The sequence below is a fragment of the Crocodylus porosus genome, unplaced genomic scaffold (assembly GCF_001723895.1).
Source record: "Crocodylus porosus isolate Cpor-Errol unplaced genomic scaffold, CroPor_comp1, whole genome shotgun sequence".
Taxonomy (NCBI): Eukaryota; Metazoa; Chordata; order Crocodylia; family Crocodylidae; genus Crocodylus; species Crocodylus porosus.
Genome location: NW_017728918.1, coordinates 66,169,222 through 66,191,506, shown reverse-complemented (window position 1 = coordinate 66,191,506; position 22,285 = coordinate 66,169,222). Strand labels below are relative to the sequence as shown.

Genomic DNA, 22,285 nt, shown 5'->3' with positions numbered 1-22,285 from the left:
AACATGCGGCGGCCTGCGCCGCTGCTTTCCCTGAGGAGCCCGGCCTTGGGCTAGCGCTCTTCTGCGGGGCGCTCCCCAGGTCCTGCCTCGGGAGAACGGGCGCTTTGGAGAGGCTAGAGGGAAAGAAGGGCCTGAGGCAAATGTAGAGAAACCCCGACTCTTCAGTTAAGATACTTCCTACACCCCATCCTAGCCCAGAAGAGGCTGGGAGTCTGGCGTGGGTGCCTGGCACCTCCTGAGTCTGGGGGGCACTCGCAGAAGGTGGCAGCAGGTACAGAGCTGGCGAGTGCCCGCAGACACCACTGGCAGCAGGGAAGGCCGTGTCGGGGGGGCATGTGCCCCCCACCAGTCATCCATGGAGTCTGGGATGGGGGGTGCTTGCCTGCAGGGGCGGGCAATTATTTTGGGCGGAGGGCCACTTACTGAGTTTTGACAAGCCATGACAGACAGCCCAGGGCAGATAAATATTAATTTTCTAAATTTTTTAGGGGCCTCATGGCCTGGTTAGAATGGCCTGGTGGGCTGCATCTGGCCCACAGGTTGCATTTTGCCCAACCCTGCTGTAGTGTCTGGGAGCGTCTGAATCCCAAGACCTCTGGGCTTGGGCTCGGGCTAGGGCTTGGGCTCGGGCCTGCACGTAGGATGCTTGCCAATGGATTTGGGAGTATCTGAAGTGCCAGGGTGAGAGCCGGGGACAGAGGACGCTCCCGGGTTGTAGCATCATCCACGGTGTTTGAACGATTGAGTTCTGACTGCTCAGTCAATATGGTCTCTGGAACAACTGAGTTCTGCTCAGTTGATATGATTTGGAACTGATTTGGCTGATTTGACCTGGAGCACAAAATATATTAATAATAAAAAAAAAAATGTATAGAAACCCATAGGAAAGTTCTAACTGAATTTGGTTGCACAGCAGTCCAGGTGGACCCTTAGGTCCTGCAGTTTGTTTCCTCTGGTTGTCACTTCATTCTGTAGGTAAAACTGTGTCAGTTAAGGCCCCACTACACATTCAAATTAAAGCTGGCCACAAGCCAGCTATAGCGTTCTTATACATTTTCAAGCCCTAACTTTATAGCTAGTTGGCTCTTTTTACAGCAGAATAGTCATTTTCATTGTGGTAGTTACTTGTCACACACAGCGGGTGTAAATTTATTGCACACTTCAGTTCATTGTATGATAATTTTGCACTTGTGGCACTTGTATTTTGCACGCACAGAAGGTCTACATTTATTTGCATGCTTCACCAGTTGTGTGATAATTACTTTGTGTAAGAGGCAGGTCTACATTTATGGCACAATTCACCAATGAATTGTACAATATATATAATGTGTAGCGGGAGCCTTAGAAACATCACTAAAATACTTCCATCAGTAACTGCTGAACTGATTTAGAGTTACTTAATGTGAACAGGCAACCCACCTCAGGTTTGCACCCCTCTCCCCACAAAAAAAGTATGGGTACCAGATGTTAGCTATATTGCATGCCATGTATACTGTGAACATACTAAAAAATGTTGAGCTACTCTGATTAGGACCCTTCAATCTTCACACATATTTCAAGTATTCACAGCCATTATTCTTTCAGAGCTCGGATTTAAGAAAAACATACTGGGCACAAGCTTTTCAGTAGTTAAATAATAGCCTTTTTTGAGCCAAAAGGCATAGGTGTGACCAGTAGCTGGGCAGATGGGATGCTAGCCTTGGGCACTGATTTGGAGGGAGCACCAGCAGCATCCTACAGCATTCTGAACCCTACACACGCACACACACACACACACACACACACACACTGGTGATGAACACCCACTTCCACCCCACTGCACCCTCTCCCCTTCCCCCCACACACTCCAGCACTTAAAAACGTATTTGTTTTTCTCAGGCTAGTCTAGAAAGCTCAAAAATTCTAGAATTGTTTTTCATAAATTTACTTAATTTCTGTAAATTTACTCAAACTTTTACTGATTTTAGTGATTTTTAATTGTTTTAGTTCATCTGCATGCCCACCCTTTTTGTATTCACAAGATATAAAGGTCTGATCTAAAATCTCCTGAAGTTGTTTGAAGGATTCCCACCAGTCCCACAGTAACTAAAAAATACTCTTTGTAAAACATTGCAGAAAAATAAATCTCTACCAAAAATGTAGGCACATCTACACCTATACTTTTCTGACTCAAGCATAACTAGATATCTTTAATTTTGTTTTAGTATCTTTACTAACATGGATTTTAAATGAACTATAAGGAATTTCATTTCTTTTAATGGATTTAAATGTCCCTGGTTATTAGCTATATTTGCTACTTTACTATATTAGCTATGTTTTAGCTACTTTATTATGTGGAAATACAATTAAATTATTGTAAGCAAAAATGTCCTCATTCCATAAAAACAAAATTTGCCGAAGACTAATTATAGTGTATGGACCAGGGGTGGGCAAAATACGGCCTGCCAACCGACTGGATCTGACCCAGGGTTGCCCCTGCAGCATTCCACATGGGACTGAGCTCCCCACACTCCCACCAGGACAGCCCATGTTGTGGTCCCACCAGCTTGGGCCCTGGCCAGAGTGCACAGTTTCCAGTGGGGCTGTTCCTCATGCAGCTGCAGCTGAACAGGTGCTGCTCTGCTCTCCTCACCTCCAGCAGCTCCTCCTCCTGCTCCTGCTCCTGCCCCTGCTCCAGGTGGGCAGGGGGGAAGCTTCTGCTGGGTAGCTCCTGCTGGAGGCAACAGGAACAGAGCAGCACCCAGCTGCCTGCAGCTGCACCAGGAACAACCCTGTCAGAAGCTGCATGCTGGCTGGGGCCAGGCCAGTGGGCTCCAATGGCAGTGCAGTATGGGCAGGGCTCAGCCCCATGTGGAGTATTGCAGGGGCAGTCACAGACCAGGCACGCCCTATTGCGTGCATCCCCACCTCCACTTCCCTCCCCTCACCCTGGCTGGCTCCTGGAACCTAGTGCCCAGGCAATCCCCAACATACCCCTCCCCTCTCCCCACAGAGCAGGGCATGCAGGGAGTGGATTGCACCTGTCCCACTCCCAAACACTATTCCCCACCTGCCCAAAGCCCATAAGGAGTTTTGGTGAGTTGTTGTAGAGATGTAGGGTGGGACTTATTCAGCCCGTAACTCATCAAAACTCCCTGTGTGGCCTGTAGGCCCAAATAATTGCCCACCCCTTAGACTGTGAAAATGAACTTACCCCAGATTACTGTACTGTATAAGACATAGAATACTGCTGTAAATAATTGTTGTTTAAATCCCTTTGATATCCTAATTTTATCTTTCAGAAGCAATATTATATCTTTAGACCTTTAGTGAACCTCTTTGGTATTTTTACATGCCCCAAAAATAAGTTTGATATTCTGTAGTAATAGACATTCACATGGGAGTGAGCTTAAAAAGACAGTTGCTTTTTGAAATTTTTCATGTTAGAATAAAGAAGTCAGAACTAGCTCTAAAATCCATTAGCTTTCTGTCAATGTATTTTGTACTTATCATTAAAACTGTTCTTCTAAACTTTCAGTATATTTTTAGTTTCCCACGTGGTTTTCTGCTATCAGATTTGCAGGCTGGATCTCACAGAAGTGATTTTATTTAAGTATCTTCAGGCTAAAATTGGTAGCTGGGGATCCACAATTTTTTTCCAATAATATTTTACAGGACATCTTATACCTTTTCTACATGAAGTATATTAGATAGTTTCACCCTGAATATTTAAATTGGGTAGTTTCCATTTTTCGTTTGGGCAATATATGCAGGATAACATAGGCAGCCACGTTTGGAAATTGGTCTGTCTGTTTAAAGTCTGGTGAACTGATGCAGCGCTCATGTGGCTTTTGCATTCATACAAAACATTTTTTATTTTACTAAGAAAAAAAACCACACCGGTATTATTTAGAAGTTCATCACGGATATACTTTTGCACAAGAAGTTTCTTCATAGATAAATATAGGAATAGAAAATAGGCAGGTGCAATTAAAGAAAATAAAAGGAAAAATTCATAGCTATGTATAGGCAGACAAGGTTCTTTGGGTAAATCTGATATCTTTTATTAGACCAATTTAAATAGCTGGAAAAAAATTTCTTAGCAAGCTTTTATGTTTAAAACCCCTTTGTCAGGCTGAGGAGGCCTCTGCAGTTGGTATGCGCTCTTCCTGGATAGAATGAATAGTAAAGAAGCCAGAGGCTGGGCTGGTATGCATGCAAGACAGGCAGTCAATGAAGATGTAAATTGAGGAGTCAGTGGGTGAGACAGGCTGGGGCATGGCAGGTGGCTGTAGCAGGTAAAAAGCAGAGAGGTACCTGGGAAGTCAGATGTTAGGCAGGTTATAATGTGTCATAAATCCAATGTCTGTATTTAGTCCATGATTGTATCCAGGAAGTTGTTGAAGTAAAGTTCATAGGCTTATCTGTGAAAAGTGTTTTATAAATTCCCTTTGATGATTAGAACTGAAAGATTGGAGAAGGAGTGGTTTTCTTGTGATAAATGTGCCCCACCAGGTAATTGGGTATTCTTGTTTTTGATAGATTTCCAGTTGCATTCATTCTGGTGCATAGTTGTTGTTTGGTCTCTCCTACACATTTTCCATCTGGGCATTTGTTCCATTGGATGAGATATATTACATTTCTGGAGGTGCAGCTATAAGATCCAGGAATGTTGATGGCTCTGTTGTGGGGTGTAGTGGGGGTGTGATGTGTTGACAGGTTTTGCATTTCTTGCCATGGTATGGTCTGGATCCATTTGATGTGTTCTGGGCCGTAGGAAATTTGCTTCTGGTGATGAGGTTAGCAAGGTTCAGTGCTTGCTTGAAGCCTAAGACGGGTGGTTCTGGGAAGATTTCTTTAAGAACAGGGTCTCCTTCTAGTATGGGTTGCAATTGTTTGAGGATTTTCCGTATGGATTTGAGGGAGGGGTGATATGTCATAACCAGTGGTGTGCAATTCATGGGGGGTTTTCTTCTTTACTACAGCAACTCTTCACCTACTGCAGAGGCTTCCTCAGCCCGAAGAAGGGTTTTTAAACCCAAAAGCTTGTAAGGAAATGTTTTTCCAACTATTTAAGTTGGTCTAATAAAAGATATCAGATTCACCCAAAAAACCTTGTCAGCCTATGCCCTTAGACCAACATGACTACAACCTACACCCTTGTAGCTATGTATAGCAACTCATGAGTTGAAAGTCCATGTAAAAAAATTAATATTCAGTCCTTTGCCACAGTCCATGAGTGGAAATTAAGTCAAAGTTTCAGCTCCTGCCTTTCATTTAACTTCTGATCTTCCACAAATAGATCTTTCCCCCAAAAAACTAGTGATTCTTTCTGAATCCTTTTAATATGATTCAGGTAACTCCCTTTTCTTTTCTGCTTTTCATTCCCATGCTAATTTAAAAAAAGGGAACTACTAGTTTTCCAGCTCAGCTGGCATCACAGGTATTTCACTTTTTTCTTACCTCTTTTGCTCCCAGAGAAATTCCTCTTAGCCAGCTTGTCAACTCATTAAAAAGTCCTTTCATAACACTTCTCTAACCCTAAAACTCTGGAGTTCAATATACCTTGTCTATTTATAGCCCAAAGCAGTAGTTCTCAACTTTTTCATAGTCAGGGGTTCTCCCCGACTTTTTTGAATTTGGCATCACCCCTGGTTGAGAACCAGTGTTGTGTTGCCTCAAATTACCATGGGTGTTGCTAGCACTTCTTTTCAGGTAGAAGTACCCCATGCAGCTTTTGCACAGTTACATTGGGCCGTGTCACGCACATGCTATCCTAGCATAGAATAGAATCATAGCATAGAAAATTAGTTGGAAGGGGCCTCAGGAGGTCATCTAGTCCAACCCTCTGCTCAAAGCAGGACCATCCCCAACTAGATTGTCCCAGCCAGCACTTTTCCAAGCCAGGCCTTATACCCTGCTATCCTTCTGGGAAGAAGTGCTGAGAGGTGCCCCCCTCCTCCTCCACCAAAGAGAGCTGGCAATCTTCTTCACATAGCTGTATCAATCTTATTCATAGATTCATACATTCATAGATTGTAAGGCCGGAAGAGACTTTGGAAGATCATTGGGTCCAGTCCTCTGCACCAAGCAGAAAAGATAACTGGGGGTCCGGTGACACCAGCAAGGTGACTGTTTAGTCTTCTCTTGAAGATTTCCAGGGTAGGCAATTGCACCACCTCTGGAGGGAGCTTATTCCACAGTCTGGACACTGACTATGAAGAAGTTCTTCCTAATACTGAGCCTGACTCAATCTTCCAGGAGTTTGTGACCATTACTCCTGGTTTTCCCTTCAGGTGCCCTGGTGAACAGTTGCTTACCGAGCCATTGATGTACTCCCCTAGTGTAGTGGTAAGCTGCTACCAGGTCCCCTCTCAGCCTTCTTTACCTCAGGCTGAAGAGTCCCAGATCCCTCAGCCTTTCCTCATATGGCTTGCATTTTAAGACTCTGATCATACGGGTGGCTTTTCTTTGGACTCTCTCAAGCTTGTCCACGTCCTTGTTGAAGTGTGGTGCCCAGAACTGGGCACAGTACTCCAGCTGCAGTCTCACTAGTGCTGAGTAGAGCAGAAGAATCACCTCCTTGGTTTTGCTGGAGATGCATCGATTGATGCATTCCACAGTATTATTTGCCCTACTGGCTACAGCATCGCAATGTCAGCTCATATTTATACTGTGGTCTACTACCCCCAGCTCCCTTTCATTCGTGGTGCCAGTCAATTTGGTGCCGCCAAGCCTGTAGGTGTTTTGGGGGTTGCTCATCTGGAGGCAGAGCTCTTTACATTTCTCAACGTTGAACTTCATCAGGTTCCAATCTGCCCAACTTGCTAGCCTGTCTAGGTCCGCCTGTAACTGCAGCCTATCTTCAAGTATGACCATGCTTCCCCATAACTTGGTGTCGTCCACAAATTTGGCCAGTGAGCTCTTTATCCCCACATCCAAATTGTTAACAAAGATGTTGAAAAGTACTGGACTGAGTACCAACCCCTGCAGGACACCGCTGCCCTCTTTGCACCAAGATGACACATCTGTTCACTATGACTCTCTTGGTCCTATCCTGCAACCAGTTTCTCACCCATCTGACTGTCTCGGAGTTAAGCCCACAACCCTCCAATTTTCTTGCAAGGACGTCATGGGATACTAGATCAAAGGGCTTTTGGAAATCTAGGTATACAATGTCAACCTGCTCTCTCATGTCCAGGTGACAAGTTACCTGGTCATAGAAGAAGATGAAGTTGGCAAGGCAAGACCTGCCTGCAACAAAGCCATGCTGGCTGTCATTCAGAACCTTAACTTCTGCAAGCTTATCGCAGATAGACTCCTTGATGAACTTTTCTAGGATTTTCCCTAGGATGGAAGTTAAGCTGATTGGCCTATAGTTACCTGGGTCCTTCCTCCTTCCCGTTTTGTGTTTGGATGGGCATTGGCCCTCTTCCAGTCCTCAGGGACTTCTCCAAAGTGCCACAAGTTGTGGAAGAGTTTTGCCAGGGCTTTCGCAATGACTTTTGGCCATTCTCGGATGAAAATCATGCAGTCCTGCTGACTTTTATTAATTGGTCATACACCAATTCTACAGCAATAGTAGGAATGTGATTATTCCTACCATGCTCATCTTCTACTCTACCTGGCATGGTTTTCCCCTTGGTCTGTTGAAAGACTGAAGTGAAATAGTCATTCAGGAGTTCAGCTTTCTCCTGGGTGCCGGTAACCAGCTCTCCTGAGTTGTTGAGCAATGGTCCCACACTCCCATTTTTTTTCCTCCTGTTCCTTACGTACCTAAAGAAGGACTTCTTGTTGTCCTTGATTCCTGTTGCTAATCTAAGTTTGGTCACTGCTTTAGCCTGTCTTATCTGTTCCCTGCAAATGCAAATGCAGGCCATTGTGGAGTAGTCCTCCTTGAGGCCCACCCCGAGCTTCTTTCTTCTTTCTTAAGAGGACCATGATTTCCCTGTTTAGCCAAGAGGGCTTCCCAGCCCTTCTGTTACCTTTTCTCTGCATGAGAATGGACTTCCTTTGTGCTTCAAGGATCACGTCCTAATGGAACAACGCCTCTTTGTGGAACGAACAATGCACACCTTTCGCCTTCAGTCCCTGGTCCTGCAGCACTTGCCCTATTAGTGACCTAAGCTTGTTGAAATCTGCATTTTTTAATCCCAAGACTTAAATCCTGCTATCCAATTTGTCTGCCTTACATTAGTCAGTGAACATGAGGGTTTCACAGTCATGGTCGCCCAGACTTCCCTCTATATTTAAGTCAGTTAGTCACCAAGTCGTCTCCTTTTGCCAGGACCAAGTCTAGCAGAGCGTCACTTCTGTTTGGCCCATGCACCTCCTGAGTCAAGAAGAGCTCCTTGACACAGGTCAGGACCGATCGCGACCATTCCAACTTGGCCAGGTGTTCCTCCTAGGACATGTCTGGATAATTAAAATCACCTGTGATGACCATGTCACGTGTGCATGTAGCCTCAGTCAGTTCTCAGGTGAACTCCAAGATCAAGTTTCTCCCCGTTTGGTGGTCTGTAGTATACACCTACAGTTAGGTCTCTCTCGCCACCACGCCCCAGATTTTCAAGCTGTTCATTTTTGGAGCTAATGTCAGCCTCCAAGGACCTCCTGCCTCATTAGGGTTCTCTGATACAAGCTTAAAGTGAGAAAGAGAGACAGCTTATGCTGCAGCCTTTCCTGATCCAGCCCTGCTCAGTGGAAACAGGTGCTTAAGGCAGGTGGAACTGTCCTTTGCACCTCTGTTTCTAGGAGGAGCATGGTTAGAAGTTTAACAAAGTTAGAAAATAACAGTTGAGCTGATTTGAATGTAATATAACATGAACTGTATATATTTGAGAAAAAGTTCAGTTTCTACTGAACTCACATCCAAAATCTAGAGCAGATTATAAAGTCATAACATAAGCAATGGAGCACCCAGTTAAGCATTATAGGATAGGATATTCTAACAGCATTTTAAAGTACCATTTCCAAGTTAACACTTTCATAGTACCACATATACTGCATTGTACAACAACACTAGTACCTTAGCAAACTATACCATTGCTTTTTATTTTTAAAAACCTTTTTCAGGTAAACATAACAGGCTACATTGTGTCTTCTTTCGTATCCAATTGACTTCATGTCAATGTAAAATTTAGTTCATAAATTTGCTTGTTCTAGGAATATGGAGCAAATCCAAGAATCACAGAAGTTAGTCAGAAACTTTCTTTCCATTTAATTGGGCTTTGGTTTAGGCATCAAAAGATATAAGATGATTGTCCAGAGTAATAATGAATAAACAGCAACTGCATTTAAATAACACAGAATTTATCTCTTGAAAAGCTCTTTTAAGCCATACTTTCCAGTTACATTGTAAGTTCTTTGGGACAGATACCTTTTTGTACTGGTGTGTACAGCAGATGGAATAATGGCATCCTGATCTTTGACACTGGCTTCTAAATTTTTGGGAAAACAAATAGGAATAAATAGCTCAAAGCACTAATCCCTGCTCAAAGCAGGACCAGCCCCAACTATATCGTCCCAGCCAAGGCTTTGTCTAGCCAGGTCTTAAAAACCTCCAACGATAAAGATCCCACAGTCTCTCTGGGTAGTCTGTTCCAGTGTATTTCTACCTTCCTAGTGACAAAGTTTTTCCTAATATCTAACCTAAACTTCCCTTGCTTCAACTTGAAACCATTTCTCCTTGTTCTGTCATCTGCCACCACTGAGAACAGTCTAGCTCCATCCTTTTTTTAAGCCAGCTTTCAGGTAGTTGAAAGTTGCTACTTAATCCCTTCTGTATTCTCTCCTCCAAACTGAATAAGCCCAGCCCACTCAGCCTCTCCTCAGAAGTCATGTCCTCTAGCTCCCTCACCATTTTCATTGCCCTCCGCTGGACTCTCTCCAATTTGTCCACAACCTTTCTGACGTGTGGGGCCCAAATTTGGACACAGTATTCCAGGTGTGGCCTCAACAGAGCTGAATAGAGAGGAAGAATCACTTCCCTCAAACTCCTGGCAACCCTCCTACTAATGCAGCCCAGTATGCCATTAGCCTTCACGGCAACAAGGGCACACCATTGGCTCATATTCAGCTTATTGTCCACCAGGCCCTTTTCTGCAGAGGTACTTCTTAGGCAGTCAGTACCCAGCCTGCACAGGTGCATGGAATAATTCCGGCCTAAGTGCAAGACTCTGAACTTCTTCTAATTGAAACCCATGAAATTTCTTTAGGGCCAATCCTCCAGTTTTTCGAGGTATCTCTGAATCCTAGCCCTGTCCTCCAGTATATCTACTACTCCTCCCAGTTTGGTATCACCTGCAAACTTGCTAAGGGTGCACTCCATCCCATCTTCCAGGTCACTGATGAGGATATTGAACAAAACTAGCCCCAACCTTTGGGGCATTCCACTTGATACTGGCTGCTAAATAGACATTGAGGCATTGATTACTACCCTTTGAACCTGACCATCCAGCCAGATACTATTTACTTTACAGTCCATTCATCCAACCCATACTTCCTTAGTTTCCTGGCAAGAATGTTGTGAGAGACCATACCCAAAGCCTTGCTAAAGTCAAGGTATATTATATCTATTGCACTTCCCGTATTCACAGTGCCAGTCATTTCATCATAGAAGGTCAGACATGACTTGCCCTTGGTGAAGCCATGCTGACTGTACGTAATTACCTTTTTCTCCTCCAAGTGCTTAGAAATGGATTCCTTAAGGATCTGCTCCATGATTTTTCCAGGGACTGAGGTGAGGCTAACCAATCTATAGTTCTCCTTGTTCTCTTTCTTAAGGATGGGGACTATATTTGTCCTTTTCCAATTATCCAATACCTCTCCCAATCACCATGGGTTTTCAAAGATAATGGCCAGCAGCTCTGCAGTCAACTCCCTCAGCACCCACACCTGCATTGTGTCTGGCTCTGTGGACTTGTATACATCCAGTTTTTCTGACTAGCCCCTACCCTGTTCTTTCACCACTGTTGGCTGCTCACCTCTTCAAACTGTGCTGCCTGGCGCAGTAGTTTGGGAGCTGCCCTTGCCTGTAAAGACCAAGGTAAAAAAGGCACTGAGCACTTCAACCTTTTCTGCATCATCTGGCACTTGGTTGCCTCCCTCATTTAGTAAGGGACCCACACTCTCCCTGATCTTTCTCTTGTGGCTGACATATTAGAGAGGTTTGAACTAACGTTGTTGCTCTCTCTTGAAGCCAACAGCTACTTTGATTTTTATAGAGCAAACTAATAAGATATTGCTGCAACTGAAAACTATTTACATTTCCATTTAAAACTGTATATTTTAGCAATTTAAAGACAGGCTATATACAAAATAGTCCTCAGGTTCAAACTGACATTCAAGTTGCTGTCTAAGAACAATTCCTATTGAACCATATCTGGTTTCAATTAGTTGGGATGTTTTTTAAACTGTCAGAAGAAAAAAGAAACTTCTGTGTTTCCAAGAATTTTCTACATTTTTATGTTATCAAAACCAGCTTTGATTTAAAATCTTTCAGTTTAACACTATTTTAATGTTATCCTTCTTTAAAATTCACACACACAGGTGAATTCACACATTTCCTTCCTCTTGTCAGTTAGGCACTGGAGAGCAGCAGAAGCCACTGCTTGCAGTTGGGTAGCTTGAAGGAAGCATAATGAATTGCCAAAAAAGATCTGAATGTGCCCAATTCCTTGATTTATTTTGGCAAATATATGCTGCAGACTAATGCTTGCTTCTGATGCAGAACTAAATGCTTGAAGCTTTCCAAGTTACACAAGCCCTTAGCCAAAAGAAAAGTCTGCTATCTGCTAAAAGTCAAAACAAACAAATGTTATGACAATGCAAAGTTATTTTAGAAGCTGAAGGGTTTCATAAATGAGCACTTTGTCCCCCTACATGCCACAGCTCCTGATTACCAAAACTATTCTTTTCTCCTCAATCCCAGAGAAGCTACATAGTCTGTGGACATTTATTCTGGCATGTAATAAACTATACACATTTGAAAGCATACAAAGCCTGGGCAAAAAGGAGTTAATTTACCTGCTGTGGCCTTGGTGCACCTTGCCCACATAACAAAAGGGCTATCAGGCAGGCATTAAGCAGTTACAAAGAAAGAGAGTTTAGCTGAGAGAGATGATGAGGGGATGTAGATCTCTGGTGTCAGCTCCTGGGAGGCTGGGTAGCACATTCACACCTTGCTTCTAACTTGAGATTGTTAGATGATAGTCTTTTTGGGGGGGCCAGATAAATTTGCCCTGACACTACTGTACTATTTTGTTACTTGGGATCAGCTTCACCCTGGAGCTGGAGTCAGCCCCACACAATTGCTGTTATATTTATTTTTGCTTGGATCACAAACTGAACAATATAGCCCTAGGTCTCTAGCATAACAGCAAAGCTTCCAGTTTATTTTTAATTGGGTAACAATATGTATTATCTTATGTGATGAAGCCATCGTTAAGCATTATGTTATGTGGTGATGACCACACCATCTGCATACCCTGTTTCAAAATCATAGATCTGCCATGTAGGCTCGATTCACTCAGTATCTTTCAATAAAATAAAGTTAGCCATATTAGGAATATTGCAGCTAGGTAATATCCTATTTGTTTCTGGTTTACTGATTCCAGGGATATGGTCCATTTTAAATGTCTCCAGCAAGAATGAACTGCTCGTAAACTAATCATTTTTTACTTTGATAAACTAGTAATCTTATGTAAGTATAGGATGAGGTTGAAAGTAACGAACTTTTACCAGAGATATACAATATCCAGGGTAGTTCAAGCCTATCTTTCAGTGTGAAATAATAAACATATTATTAAAAAGACTACGTAGAGGTGAAAACTAAGGGTGCATACACGTGATTAAAACATCCAGGAGAATTCTACCAGTTTTGTTTTGTTGGTAGAAAAACTTACTGGTCAAACACTGTACAAGTGTTTCAGAGACCCCGGGGTGCTCTGCAGACAGCCTGCACTGCCAACAGCAGCCTGCCAGGGGGCCCCAGCATACACATTTGAGCCTGTTTTGCAGGATCCCACATCTGGTTTGAGGCAGGCCTCCCCACAACACCCCTTCCTTATCTTACTTTCTCTCTCCCAGCTGTCAGGCTTTCAGAAAGGAGACCCAGTGTATGTCTGTTATCTTTTCAAGTTTGTCCATTTCCCCTCCAGCACCCCCCCTGGCACCAGCAGACAGATACAATTCCAGCTCAGGTCAAGTGACTCTGGCCAGGGTCAGGTGCTGCTAGGTCAGGTGCCGCGCACTCCAGTGCTGTCAGGTCAAGGTTGGGTGATGCCAGGTCTGTGTATAGGGCTGGGATCTATGCACTTCGGGTCTTCCGTGACTGGACCCAGATCAGGCAGATCCTGCATCCTCTTGAACCCAAACTACATAGAACTGCCAGACCCTGCAGATCTGAATCAGCTTTTCAGATAAGGTCTGGGTCTATGGGAGGTGGGATCTAGAGGCCTGGGAAATGGCACAACTGGGGTCAGTGGGGTCTGGGTCCCTGGAGGGGTGGATTGGAGGGCTCAGGAAATGATGGGGTTGGGGCATATGGGCTGCATGTCCATGTTGGAGGTATTTCAGGGGGCTCAGGGAACAGCACGGAATCAGATATGCAGGGTACCTGTCCCTTGGGGGTGGGTCAGGGGGCTTGGGGAACAGTGCAGGTTCTGGGGTCTGTAGGGTCCACAGCCATGGTGGGGGTGCCTAATGGAGCTCCAGGGATGGCATGGGGTCTGGGGCTCAGGAAAAAGTGGGGGTGAGGGCAGGCTAGTCCAGTTGCAGGGGGGTGCTGTCAGATTGGGATCCAGTGCTGGAAGGTCTGGTTTGGTGCTTTCCCCACCTGCTCAGGCTGCGGGGTGTAGGAAACTTGTGCTGCTTGTGGTACATGGGTTAGGCCAGGCACTGAAGGCACTGCCTTATCCAGACTGGCCTGGAGCCAGCACACAGGGCTGGTTTGGTGAGGTGCAGCATGCAGCACATGCCATGTGCCAGTCCTTGTGCCGTGGGCAGTACCTGCAACACCGAGTTCAACCCATGCACCACAGGCAGTACAAGTCTTGGAGCAGGGCTACATATAACACATTGACTGGACCTGATACAGGGGGCCAGCACAAGATACATGCTGCATGCTCTCAGACAAGCCCTGTGCATTGACTCCAGCATGATGCGCTCTGGACTAGTCCGGGAGCCAGCATGCAGGGTTGGTCTGTCATGGGCACTGCACGCAGCACATACCCTGGACTGTATGCGATGCCTCATGCAGTGCTCATGGCTACAGTTTCAGCCCATATGCTTAGACTCTGCTGTCAGACAGGCTCTGTTTGCCGTCCATGGCCTGCAGGGTTTGTCCAAGACCGAGGGGCCAGGTCATGCAGTTTCAGAGGTCAGCTCTGACCTGTGGGTTGTATTCTTGACACCCCTGTTTTAACTGTATGAGGCACTCAGTACATCCTTAATTTAGCAAAATATCTGAGTTTGTTCTTAGTTTAAATATGCAAATAGTTCCATTGCTTTAAATGAAGGACACATGTTTTGCTAGATTGAGGTCTGTGAAAGTCAGTTAACTATGAACTCATTTGGTCTTCTTAAGATCATATCATTTGTTTAGAATCAAAACCTTAACTAAGAAGAAGAAATTTCTGCCAGATTGAAGAGAAAAACAAGGGAAACATTGACAGTTATCTCAGACTGCATATGTCTGTGTATAGGTGAGGCATGAAGCTCTGTACTTCTGAGTCTGATTATCATTTGTACTAGAGCAACTTTATACCATTCTGGCAGTGTAAATATAATTTGTCTCCAGATTTTACTGTAAATTAGAATCTGGCCCTCTGGTTTCAGAAGGAGCTTTTTTTTCCTAAGAAGGCAAAATTAGGCTTTGTTTTGTTCAAAGAGTAGGGCAAAACTCTGAGACCATATCTAGAGACCACACATAATCAGTTTCCCTGGGAGGCTTATTTTTCTGATTTTCCTTCTCATTGATTTACAGTTCTCTTTCTCAATCAGTGATTCTCAGCCAAGGTGTTAGGGCACTGGAGTGCTACCAGATCCTTTGAAAGGTACATCTAGGTATGAGGAGATAAGCAGATACGCTAAGTAAATAAATGCAGTCTCAAACTTGCCCCTGCCTAAACATTCCCCCAGCCCTGCTGCCTATCCCCTCTGTAAGGAGGTTAGCACCTTAATACATAAATTAAATTTTGAAATTGGGTGTCACTGAAGTCACAAAAGTTATTGAGGTGTCCAGTGAGGGGTGCCTCAAGTCCAAAAAGGTGGAGAACCAATCTTCTCAATCTAGAGGAACTGGTCCAAGAGATGATTGTTTACACACATTCCTTTCTCCCTACATAAATAACAAAAGGAGATTGGAAACATCAGTCTTATGCACTGAAAACTGAATTTTCTATTATTCTAACTCGGGCCAGGCACTTATTTCAGCTGGAGGGCCACTTACCAAATTTTGGCAACCTGTTGAGGGCCTCATGGTAGCTCTGACCCTTGACTGGTGTCTCGCCCGCTCATCACCATCTTGGGACCGGGAGTTCTGCCTCCTAACCCCTGACCTTTGCCACCAGAAGTCATAGTTTCATAGTTTCATAGTAGGTAGGGTTGGGAGGGACCTGAGCAGATCATCAAGTCCAACCCCCTGCCACGGCAGGAAAGAGTACTGGGGTCAAATGACCCCAGCAAGGTGTTCATCTGGCCTTGTCTTAAAGAGCCCCCAGGGTAGGAGCCAGCACCACTTCTCTTGGAAGTTGGTTCCAGATCCAAGCCACCCTGACCATGAAGTAGCACCTCCTGATGTCTAGTCTGAATCTACCCTCTGCCAGCTTGTGTCCATTATTTCTAGTCACTCCTGGTAGTGCTCGGGGGAACAGGGACTCTCCCAATGCTTGCTGGTCCCCTCTGACTAGTTTGTAACAGGCCACTAGATCCCCCCTCAGCCTTCTCTTGTGGAGGCTGAACAGGTTCATGTCCCTTAGCCTTTCCCTGCTGCCCCCTGACCATGAGAGTGGCCCTCCTCTGGACCCTCTCCATGTTGGCCACATCCATCCTGATGTGCAGCGCCCAGAACTGGATGAGGGCCGCGCCGGAGGGCCCAGGTGAGGGCCCAGGTCAACCGCCGCCTCGCGGCGCGGCGAAATTTTTCTAAGTCCCGCGTCCGACATCAGGTCAGCCCGGTTCTGGCTCCGGGGCCCCGGAGGTAGCAACGCAGCCCGCGGCACCCCTGGACTCCAGCTACGGCCTGACCAGTGCCTCACAGAGAGGGAGGATCACCTCCTTGGATCTGCTTGAAATGTGTCTGTGGATGCATAACAAGGTGCGGTCGGCCTTCCTGGCCACTTCCCCACACTGCCAGCCCATGTTCATTTTGGCATCAATAAGGACTCCAAGATCCTTTTCTGCCTCTGCACTGACAAGAAGGGAGTTCCCCAGCCTATAGGTATGCTGCTGGTTCTTCCTCCCCAGGTTCTTCCTCCCCTTGTCAGTGTTGAATCCCATCCTATTCTCATCTGCCCACCTCTGTAACCTGTCTAGGTCTGATTGCAGCCTGTTCCTCCCTTCTAGGATGCCCACTTCTCCCCACATCTTAGTGTCATCTGCGAATTTGAACAGGGTGTTTTTTTACGACTCGTCCAAGTCACTGATGAAGTTGTTGAACAGTGTGGGCCCAAGGACTGAGCCCTGGGGGACCCCACTGCCCACATCCCTCCAGGTTGAAAATGACCTATCCACCACTACTCTCTGGGTGTGGCCCTCCAGCCAGTTATAGATCCATTTGACTGTGTAGGTGTTGACACCACAGTCTCCTAGTTTTTTAATAAGAATGGGGTGAGAGAGAGCTTCAAAGGCCTTCCTAAAGTCCAGAAAGACTATGTCCACTGCTACACCTGCATCTAAGGATTTGATGACCTGGTCATAGAAGGCCACCAGGTTGGTCTGACAGGACCTGCCTCTAATAAACCCATGTTGGTTTCCCCTAAGCATAATCTCCCCTGCTGGCCCCTTGTGGACATGTGCCAGGATAATTCTCTCAAAAAGCTTACCCAGGATCGAAGTAAGACTAACTGGCCTATAGTTTCCTGGGTCTTCCTTCCTCCCTTTTTTGAAAATGGCAACCACATTGGCCCTTTTCTAGTACTCTGGCACCACACCAGAGCACCACGAGTGCTCATAAAGCCGTGCCAGGGGTCCCACAATGACCTCTGCTAATTCCCTCAGCACTCTGGGGTGGAGATGGTCAGGACCAGCTGATTTAAATATGTCCAGTCCCTCCAGAAGTTCCCTGACTAGATCCTGACTGACCCTAGGCCTGGGTGCACCTCCCCTGGGGCCTAAGGAGGTCCTGGTTGGGGGAAAGAATGGAGGCAAAGAAATTGTTAAATAGGTTATCTTTGCTGTTTGGTATGATGCCAGGATTGTTACAAGCATTAACTGAATGCATTAACTGAATTATAATGACTTATCAAGATCAAACTTTGCAGTATTTATTATTTTTAAAACATAGTTGTAAAAATTACATCTGTAAATGAAAACTTTCCTTTCAGTTTTGTCAGAGAAAACTTTCTGGGTAGTAAAATGAGATATTGGATCAAGTCCTTATCCCATTGAAATCAATGGCAACGTTCCCATAGACTTGAGAGACAGACTGGGTGCTTGTACTTACTGGGTGCATCTACACATGCACCCCACTGTGCAGTTGGTATTGCGAAATGACTGTGCAGTCCTGGCAGTGCATGGGTTGTTTTTTACTCTACTGTGCGGTAGCAATGAATGGCGTCACAGAGCCTGCCACCACTATAGCGACATAACATAGCGTCTCATGTAGAGACACCCTCTGAGTCTATTACTAAGTTGTATTTACCTTTTCACTAGTTCACCCAGAATGCTGCCTTCTGAATCAGTTGTCATCCTGGAGAATAAATAATAATGCTACTTTAATTGAATTCTCTGAAATTGACTCGAGTTTACATAGTAGTTTGGCTCTAGGGAATGGCATTGGGTGAACTTCTTCTAAAGAAGTCTTCATATCAGTCTTCATAAAGGTCCTCATATAAGGAAAGTGGGATCAGGAAAGAAGTTTTCCTCTCTATCAGAGATCTGTCTTTTGTTTTTCCTTACTTACCCTGAAGGCTAGATGGAATAAAAGCACATAAGGGCCAACACGTTAGCCACCTCAATCACTACATTCAGTATTTGGCGCACGGAAGGAACTCCTGAACTGTGAGTTAAGCACTAGTTGTTATACAGTACAATGGGAGAATACAGCACTTCAGGATGACTATTCACAAAAAGCCTGCACATTGAATACTAAACAATGCACACAGGGACGTTTCTGAAACCCATCCTTCTCCTGAGTTTGTTGCCTCTGACCCAGGATCTAGGTGGGCATATCCATTGACTTGGGATTCAAAACCCACAATCCACTTCTGAGAATGGGCACCTACATTTCTCTTTTGAAAGAATGAAAAAGGGCTTACTCTTTACTTTTAAAACATGATGGAGCACAAAACTCCACTGAACTGTTTGCAAATAGATAGAGGTTCAATCTGCGTGCTTCCCCGTGTAGGGTGAGAGCTTCAGTCTGTATATTTGAGGTATATAACATAATGGGAGTTTTTTACCTTAGCATATCCTTTCCAGTAATCTGTTTGTTTCTCCCATCTATTAAAATATACTTAAACAAATAATTATATTCAGTATTCTATATAGTTGTATTGTGTATTAGCCTTTTCCAATCCTTTTCCTAATGCAGCCAATGATAAAACTTACATTTTTTTTTTAGTGGAAGCAGCAATAGATCCAGCCTTGCGGGCTCATGTGTGGAGTTATAATAGTTACAATTTAGAGACATTTCCTAATTTAGAGGAGTTGGGAATTGGAACATGGTCCCTTAGTTAGGGAGTAGCCAGTTAGTTAGAGACAAAGGCTCTGCAGAGGTTAGTCTGACTGTCTTCATTGAACCTGATATTCACTACAGAGGGGTTATTGTTTTTTTGTCTTCTCACTTTCCTGTATCCTGCAGCCAAGCACATCAAATCTAGATATTTGATTAAATTACCTCAATATCCCAAAAATGTAAGAACTTCAACATTTTTATGCCTATGTGAAATGTTTAATAATATGGAATATGTGAATATGCCAAAATATTCAAACTCAACAACCAAGGGTAACTAATCTCTACAAGGCTCAAAAAGCTAGACATAGCTCAAAGTAATTAAATGAAGCAGTTAACTGCAGGAATAGTTTGTACCTCTACAGTTGCTATGTTATGCCTTATAACTTTATCATTAGCAAATTGAACTGTTAAACAGGTGTTTCCTAGAGAACTGCAAAACTACAAACATTGCCAATATAAACAGATTAAGAGCTGTAGTAGTCTTAATGAGATGTATAGCAGAATTCCTAAAGTATTAGTGAAGTGAACTGTTGGCTTTAAAACCATTGGTTAATTACTATCTTAACTGAACCCATATATAATATCCATTAGCACTGCAATATTTCTGCTAAGATTAATGTTTAAGGGTAGGATTTTCATAGATGTCTGCTGGAATTAAAGTGCCTATCTCCTCTCTTTTTCATTGCATTCTAAGCCTCTCTTTTAAAGTCTTTTTAAGTTTCTCAAAAAAAGTCCTTTAGAACGCTAATTACATTTTCTGTTGTCATTCTAGAGCTGAATTTTGTTATTAAAATTCCAAGAAAAACTGACGAGCCAAGGTAGTTAAAGTGTAAGTTATTTATTTAGACTGTGAGTCAGCAATGGACTTAAGCATGTACTTAATAGTTAAGTCCCACTCCACTGAAGTCATAAAGATAAGCATATGCCTAATTGCTGAATGAAGGCCTTAGATTGTAAGCTCTTCAAAGTAGGCACTGTCTTTAATATGTATTTGTATGGTATCCAGCTTCAGTCTTGGCTATGGATTTTAGCTGCTATTTTAATGTAAATAATAGCAATAAGGAATATTAATTTTCCCATAGAACTCTTTCTAATCTCCAATTTGAGTTATAATCAGCTATGCCACCATGCCTAACTATAAGTTATTCTATCTCCCTGGAAATAAATAAACGTTCAGTCCCGTCTGAATTTAAAAAAAGAAATCCCTTCAAACACTATAGAAATACAGGTGTGTTCAACCTCAGTCACTTTCTCAGTTGTCAAATCCTGCTTTCAGATGCAAGTAAACAGCACATTTTTTTCTCCAACTAGATGACAACCCTCTTAATTTTCCACTGCTAACAAGAATCTGACCTGTCCATCAATCAGTTGCTAAGGCTTCACAACAGAGAAAACATGGTACCTGGTCTCTCTCATGACTGAAGAAATACTGCCTTGAATTTTTGGATCACCTTTAAATACTGAAAAAGCTTGTTCATCAGAGCTTGTCGTGTGCACATATGATACTCTTCAAAGGATTTGGGGTTCATAACCCAATGGATAAGTCAGATTAGTGATCATTCCCCACTCTTCAGCACAGAGTGATCTAGAGCAGGGGTTGTCAGGGGTACTTGAGAAGGCCCTAGGGGGTATGCGCTGGGCAAGAGGGAACAGAGCACCGCTACACACCATCCTGCTAGATGTGGAGGGTGGGGAAAGGTCACATGCAGCAGGTGCCTCTGCTCCACATTCGGGCATGTGCCACCCTGCCCCCTGCTGCACACCTGGCTGTGTGCCATCTCCCCCCTCACTTGGCATCTGGCTGCCAAGGATACATTGACACAAAAAAGGTTGAAAACCCCTGATCTAGAGATATCACATGAAAAATGAATATTTGCTCTTCCAAGCTACCTTTTCTTTGTGATTCTCATAGTATTGCTTTAACAAGCATTAAATATATTATTAAAATGTTATTGCTTTTACAAAAGATATTACAATATCAAACTTCAGTTGTGATATAGGTCAAGAGAGGACAATTTTTGGTGAATTGCCTTTCATATTTTATTGCTTTTCTGCTAAAGTGCAAATTCAGTCATTCATAATAGATCTCTTAATCAATAAAAATTCTCTACTGGATTTAGACCATTATAACTGAAACTGTAGAAGCTACCTTATTTCAAACAACTGCAAGGAATCAGGGCTTTGGTTCCATTGTTAAAAAAGTCATGCATCTCAGAGGATAACTTGGCAGGAAATAACAACCTATTCCCCCCACTTTGATAACGGTATCATTTTTGGTTCAGGACCCCATCCTCACAGGTCCTTTCTGGAGTCCTGTCATCAGTAACTGGGCTTAATATGGGTATAGGAGTGTGGTATCTGATTGCAGGATTAGGACCCTCATACATAAAAATGGCACCAAGATGACTTCCGTAGTATGTGTCTATCCAGGCAGTGAATGGGAAAGGATCATATAAGTCATTAGCAAGAAAACAGAAATAAAAATCAATTAATGAGAACACACACACATTCTTTCTTCACAGACCATCTTTTAAAAAATCACTTTTGTAAGAGTGAATGCAATTATAAATTATTTTCTTTGAAACCATTTCTCACAAAGCTCTACTACACTTTAACCAATACGAGTGCGCTAGAAGCTTTTCTGCAGTAGCCCAGCTGCTTCCTAATGATCTGTATCCCTAAGGACTGCATCCCTATAGGAATTAAGTTTATTTCAGAATACCACAGACTGGTAGAACAATATTATTATCCCCATTTTACAGATACACACTATGGCAAAAAGAAAACTAGCAATTTTTTTCTCGTGTAACAGTGGAAATCTATGGCAGGGAGACAAATTTAACTTTCTGAATCTCAGTTCAATGCCTTAATCACAACATTCTTCCACACAGACACATACTTTTTAGAACACCCATTTTCTACTTACACAGGAAAAATATCAATTCTTCTCTGCTCCTGTCTCTGTGGTATATGGCCGTATATTGTAGATCTCTTCTGGATGTCAGCAGGAAGGGATTAACATTCATTCTCTCTCTCTGTCTCTCTCTGTCTCTCTTTCTCTCTCTCCTTTGTTTCAGGAAAGGACCACAGAGGCCTCCTCTATGTGCAATGATTTGCAGGGCAGCGAGGTTGGGCCACCTGTAGAGAATGAATTAATTCCCTCTAGTGCAGTTATTACAGTGATGTGCTCTGCGAAACTAGATATAGAAGGGTAAGAGTTGGGCTCTCTAGGGAGAGTTAGAGCAGAGAGAACACAAGTAGGTGTTCCTCTTTTACTCTGAAACTTGGCTGAACAGATGCAGACTTTAAACCTTTGCTTTGAGTCTTGACTGAAGGGAGATGTGCCTTACATATTAACTAAGGAAAGTTGTAGTTGTCTGTTAAATTATAGTTGTACTTGTCTGTTAA

At 43.7% G+C, this 22,285-nt stretch overlaps 1 protein-coding gene across 1 annotated transcript in view; it reads right to left on the bottom strand.

The window, feature by feature from the left end:
• Positions 1-21,826, bottom strand: part of PRSS35 (protease, serine 35) — a 31,744-nt gene extending 9,918 nt beyond the window's left edge. Inside the window, exon 1 of the mRNA XM_019537687.1 lies at positions 21,804-21,826. The gene's annotated coding sequence lies outside the window, so the exon portion shown is untranslated. The remainder of the gene's footprint in view (positions 1-21,803) is intronic.
• Positions 21,827-22,285: the final 459 nt, after the last annotated feature.